We start from the raw sequence: 7,218 nt of genomic DNA, 5'->3' as shown, positions 1-7,218 counted from the left end.
TGACGATCTAGCCATGTCTGTCCGTCTATCCTTCTGTCTGTCTGTTGAAAGCACGATGTCGGTCCTTGTTTTCGGATAGCCCTTATACAAGTGGACTTCTGAAAAATACATTTAACGGACATAACTGCTTTCAGAGTATGTACCAATATAGTGTTAAAATTTGACATAAATAATGATTTTAACGCTCATTTCTGGCTTAAAAGTTCAAAAATAGCAAGACGCTACCAAATTTAGCGAGGTTCGGCGCAAAGTATAACAAGTAGTCCGACTCTCATATACAGGAAATTACTCTCTCACATCTACGAGTGTCGTGAAATCGACTCTCTTGTGAGAAATTTAAACTTGTCAAAACCCTCAAATGTTTAACTTACATTTTTGGCAACTTTTAAGGATTGTACGCGAAATTACGGTTGTGCACAAAAAATCTGTAATTTTTTAAAATAATTTTATCTCACTTTTCATACAAAATTTTGTTTAATTTTCCTAAACTGCAAAAAAAATTTTTTTTCTAATTATTGACATTTCATTTTTGTTGTTGTTGAATTTTAATTTTCAAAGAGAGTTTCAATTTTTGGTATTGAAAATTCGAACAAATTTAAAATTGTAACTTTTTTATAAAACTCTGTGTGTTTGGAATGCACCAATACATATACATTTTTGTTACTAACACCAACCTTCTAACTCACTCGACCCTCTCTAGAAAAGGAGGCTTTTTATAGGGGCTAGGACCCAATGAGACCCTAGAATTTTAAAGTTCATGAGGGTCATGAAGGGAAGCATTTTTTTACGCTATACAGTATGATTCCACTCGACTCGAGACAATTTTATGTAAGGTATTCGTCCGGATTTTCTATACTCTTCACTCGGATGGCCCCTCCGATGACATCCCAGTAGGAACTGCTTTAACAGCATCTTCGTTGAAGGTATTCTTCAACCTGTAATATTTTACCTGGTTTGCACTTTTTCCTGGCTTCATCTAGGGATCAACCCTACCCAATTTTTAGACCTCGGGTATTATTACGGTTGACATCGACTAATTGAGGACTTTTGTAAGATACTCAAATCCCTGTTAATCCAAAATTTTCAGCATCAACATGGATCGTTTGGGCCAATGGGGTGGTGCATCGTCTATCACTTTGTAAAACGTGCAGTTGTCAATCTGTTCCTCAAATGCTATATCGCTCTGGTCATCTCTGAGATTCGAGTGTCAGAGATAGTAATGAGCAGTGAAGTCTCCAATCACGACACGGTTATCACCTTCCAGGAGGAATTTGATGTTAGAGTAATAGCCTGCAAGTAAGCTGTTGACTGGCGGAATATACATGTTGTACAGATCAATTTCGGCAGCACATGACTTAACCGCAATCTCCTGATATTCGATGTTTGGATATGGGTTATTGAGGTCAGTCGAAATGAAAGAGTTGTGTACGATAAATGCCTCTACCACGATCCTTACCGCTCCTTACGATCCTTTCGCAAGATATTGTAATTATTACAATGCTGTTATTGGCAGTTAAACGTGATTTTGATTTCTTGAATCGCTACAATCTTTACTTAATAAAGTTGCATAAAGTATGTTTTCTCTGTAAACTTACTAAAGAGGTCATTACAATCAAGCTGTAGTAATGTCAACACTTTATGTCTATGGGCAGCAATTTGTTAGTGTTAGTAGCTGCTAGTGTATTTTTTTTTTGTTATGGCCTGTATTACTGTGTTGTGTTATATGCTGTTGGCGAGTTTGAGGCGTAACTATGCACGATTGCATCGATGTTGATGACGCTGAGGGGCTGGGTTGTTTATATTAACACGGGCCAACGAAACCATCACCCTACTTCCCAAGATTATTAAGACCGCTGCAGTTTCGGTTGGCATCTTTCCTGAATTGGACCCGCTCGTTGCAAACGGTGCTCCTAACTAATGGTCTGTTAGAGTGTAGATTTCCGCGGCAAGCAGAACAGTAATAGTATACTAGATTTTGTTCAACTTCGGCTCGGACCAAAATACTATGGAATCAAATACATACGTATAAAACTGGTGTGGATGCCTTCGCAATCCTTGGTCGTGGTTCGTTTATGTCCGAGTCGTTCTGCTGTGAAGAACTGATTGTTGTGGGAATGGGATCCCATCGTATAGGGTATCGGTATACCCAACTACAATTTCTTACATATTTATATTATATTAACAAATATTTTGTAATCTATCAGAATTCAATAAAATGTCATATCTTTCAGCAAAAAAAATAGAAATAAATAATATAATAAGATATCTACTAACATGACAACGAGCGTGTGCCACAATGTGTTTTAAAATGAAATTTTTTGTTTAAAAAATTTGTTTTTGTGGTTTTCTTTTCAAGTTTTTCATTTACCAGATTTTTGCCTCTTTCGTATCCTTATTATTACACAATATCGATAGGAAATCATTGTTTTTGCTATTTGATGATGTTATTGCTTGTATTGTTGTTGTCGTTATTATAGTGAAAGGGAAAAGTTGTTTATGCAAATTTCATCAATTATGGTCGTATCCTTGGGGGCACTTGTACTTAAGTTTGATAAACTTTGGGAAAAATACTTATATAACTTTGTTAGTGTGTTTAAATGTACATACATACATATACATACACACATATGTATTTCTATATACATATTTTGGCCCAAATATTTATTCAACTAAGTACAATATATTGATAGAGAGGTGTATGGGTAAATTGGTGTATTGTGGTAGGGTCAGATTCAGTTGTGTACACACACATACGAACATACACTCATAAAACTATTCAACTCATACTTTTACAAAATAAATATTAAAAAAAACATACACAGTTGTTCATATGTATGTATATGTTTATATAAAAGGCACAAAACTTCACACACTCTTAAATTTAATATACAAGTTTTAATACAAGTGAAAATACATATTTACAAATGTATATATGTAAATATGTATATACAATTGTATGTATATAACAAATAAAATTTACATATTAGAGCTGAAAAAACCAACATCTATCGATGAGTCGGAATTTTTGCATATGAAAGCAGATGTTCAAAGTTTAAATGTACTAAATACATGTGAACATAAAATTAGGTGTGAAAATTTTTCTTATTAAAAAAATGTTATTGGAATAATGTCCGTCTCTCTGTGTGTATGTTGTTGAAATAATAGAATTTTTCTCTTTTAATTTTGTTATTTACTTGCTTGTTTATAAAAAAAAACTCTTTGAATTTTTCTATAATATTGAACCTAGAAACATGAAATGAAGCATGAATGAGAGGTCTTTTTGGTATATTTTATACTCTATAGCACTATAGTGGGGGAGGGTATTTTGCGTTTGGTCTTATGTTCGTAACGTAACGTAAAAATATTGGTCCTACGCCAACTATAAATCAGAATCACTTTCTGAGTCGATTAAGCTAAGTTTGTCCATCCATCTGTCTGTGTGTCCATGTAAATCTTGTGGACACGCTACAGGTCGTAATTTTCAAGAGAATTTGTTGAAATTTGGCACATACTCTTCTCTTGGTCCAAGGACGAAATCTATTAAAATGGTTATTTCGCCTAGCCACCATACCCCCGAATAGGGCCCTTGGGCTTATAATTACGTTAAATGTTCTATTAAATCAACTAAAAACGCCAAACTTAGTTTTATAGAACTATAAACTATCGATTTTTGTAATGATCGGGCCTCATTTGACCTTAACCATTAGAAAATTCCTTGAATGTCAAAATTTACGTATAAACATTAATAACACGATTAAATTCTAAATAAATAACTTTAAAGTAGACGTAAATTCCTCTATTAACATTTATAAGGATAGGCCTATATTTACCCCTACTCCCATATCTCTCCAGCTCTCTAGTAGAAAATCTCTTTTTTTTTGTCAACAATAATTAAAAATAATCCGAAAAAAAGTTAAAAAACAAATTAAAAACTTTATTTTTTTAAATGTAATTCATATTTTTAACATACTGTCGGCCATGCCCTTCTATACATTTATACTTGTTTGTTCATATGGCCGGCCATGCCCGATTCATACTTTTTCTTCTAAAAAAGATACCGTTTGAACTTTCTGTAACATTGAACTAAGAAACATAAAAATAATTACCCACAAAAGGGTACTTCTTGGTACTACTTCGTTTGTCAAAAGGTACTTTTTGAATTTTTATACAACATTAAACATGAACTTTAGCATGTAGTGTCCGGATTACGTGAGAACCTATTAAAGAGATCTTTTTTGCTTTATTTTGTTTTTCCAAAGGTACTTTTTATACTCACCATCAAAAAAGATGGGGAGTATATTGATTTTGTCATTCCGTTTGTAGCACATCGAAATATTGGTCATAGACCCACAAAAGTATATATATATTCTGGGTCCTCATTAAATTCTAAGACGATCTAGCCATGTCTGTCCGTCCATCTGTACATCCGTACGTCTGTCTGTCTGTTGAAAGCACGATAGAGTCCGAATGGAAAGAGCTAGAAGGTTGAAATTTCACATAAATATTTCTTATAGGCAAGGTTTGTTTGATTTTGGGATAGCCCCCATACAAGTGGCCCCTCGAAATGCAGCTTTAACTGTCATAACTTGTTTAAAAATACAAATATTATAAATAAATATTAAATATTAAATTTGCGATAAAATTTATCAAAATTTCTTTAGTTAATTTTATCAGGATCATAAAAAATATTTACTACAACCGCTTTATAAAAAAACACAACTAGTTCTCTGATCACATGTGTATATTGTATGCAATTATATTATGATGACGTTGTTTTGTATAGAGAAAAAATATTCTAAACGAAAATGAAAGCTTGGTTCATTTTTAGATACCGTAACTTAAAATTTTCATTCTGTTCATCAATAAGGTCTTTGAGTGAGTTATCATCAGTTTGAGCATATTAAAAATTTTAGAACTTTTGCGGAAAGTGATTGATATTGAAAGCGACGGCCTTAGAAGACCTTTTACTTTCTGGCAAAGTTGTGAATATTTTATTTTTAAGAAATATGAAAAAAAGCAAAAAAAAAAAAGGACTACATTATCTTTTGAACCATCTTACCTTAGTATTGACATTAAGATAAAAAATTTTCGAACTATTATATTAAATTTTGGGACCACCCTAATATAGACATTTACATACCCACGTTTTTAATAATATCGTTGTTGTTCTTCTTTATTATTTGAATTGGCTATATGCATGCAGATGTTTGTTATTTCAACAGTTGTTTATATACATATTTCACACAGACACACATCGAAATATGTGTTGAAATATACTAATATATATGTACATACTATGTATATATATATATAAAAACCTATCTACAGATATCAAAACAAATATTGAAGAAAACAGGAATACGTGGCATAATTTCAACAGTTAACACTATTAAAACTAATTGAAATTTAAATATTTCAAAATTTTTTCAAATTTTATTAACCACAAATATTTGTTAAGAAAAAATTGTCATAGATTTAGTAATATAATCTTAGATTCAGTTAAACAGGATACCATACAGAAGAACTAAATAAAAAAGTCATTAAGAATAGATCATTTTATCTAAAATCTAAAGTAATGGTTCAGCACATTTATAATATTTATAACAGACATGGAAATTTGAAAATCACAATATTGGTGTAAGTACTTACTTTTTGGATGATCAACTACTTATTTATGTATATTAAACGACAAAACATTGTAACATCTTATTGAATAAATCGAAATGAAGTTATTAATAACAACCACTCATTACCTAGTAATGTATGAAATAACTACATTACCAAGAATTTTGAAAAAATTCTAGTTTAAGGGGTTGATTTGGCAATGAACAGGCAGACAAGCTAGCTAGAGCGGGATCAGTTTTAGATATCTTCAATGATAATTAATTAGCAACTCCGTTGGGTTCTATAGAAAGTGGTATCCTCAGATATTTGTCGATAGTCAAGCGACACTTCTCTCACTTTTATACCATCAAGTCTCTAATAGTTAAACAGTACAAGAAGGATCTGTCATGGCTGTTTAGGCCGTCTGACACTAATCTTGTTTGGTGCATTAGATACATTAAAAAGGAACAAGATATTGTGGCCCTTCTTCAATGTACAAGACACCTTATAAACCAAAGTAGACGGGACATATTGAGACTGATGATATCAGTAATAACAGGACACTTGGTGATAGGTAAGGATGCATGTCGGCGTAGGCTTTTCTTCAAGGATCACTTTCGCAGTTGCAAAGACAGGAAAAAGGAATAAACGGTAATCCATCTTCTCTGTGAATGCCCTGCTATAGCCATAAAGAGATAAGATGTCTGGGTCTAAGCTTAATGATATCCTCAGATTCCTCACAGCTGCAGGCTGGAGTTAATACTATAACATTACATTTTACGAGTGGAGTGGTCCGGTTAAGTCATTATTTTAACACGACAATGTCATTAAAACAAGTGGTCGTTTTAAGTCACATGAAAAAAACGGAGCCTAAAACTTATATAACTTCGTACTCAAGAGGAGTAATGAATTATTTAGAAAGTATTCATATAACACATTGAATGTAAGATCTTATTACACTACTTCTATATAATCCAGAAGATATGTAATTGTTATTGAAAAGTAAGTTATTAGGTAATTAATTACAATCGGAAGTGATACTATTTCTTAATATATATGAAAAGTTGTGTGATCCTGTCAAAATGGTGTCTAATTGATCATATGCTCGCAGTAAACTAACTAGTCTTTTAAATAAACTAGCAAGTTTTAACTTGGTAATGACTTGCAATTGGAACCACTAACACTAACAGACTTTTCAATGACTTCTACATAGCGTTTTGATAACATTGAAGTGCTTTTTTAACGTCTTATTAATAATGTGTGGAATTTATACTTTCAAATTTATTCATCAGCTTGTGTTTAAAGATATAAATGCAGACTTTTCTAATTACTTGTAAGCGATTGTGGTAAGTACAGGTCAGTCCAATAATATCGCCATGTTACAATTATTACTTAAAATGATAGCTTTAGCTGGGCTACTTAATGGAATAGTCTTTTAACAAGTATACGGACTAATCTACTGACTAATCCTTAAACTTGTATATGGACTTTTACTTTTCTGCATAACATGCTACTATGTCATTGAATTTTAAAACATTAGACATTGCTAGTTTCTTGGACAAAAAGTCTTTCGGAATTCAGTTTAGAAAGTAAATTGTTCATCGATGTTGTCCC

The sequence above is a fragment of the Lucilia cuprina genome, chromosome 4, assembly GCF_022045245.1.
Source record: "Lucilia cuprina isolate Lc7/37 chromosome 4, ASM2204524v1, whole genome shotgun sequence".
NCBI lineage: Eukaryota > Metazoa > Arthropoda > Insecta > Diptera > Calliphoridae > Lucilia > Lucilia cuprina.
Note: the sequence above shows the minus strand (reverse complement) of the source record.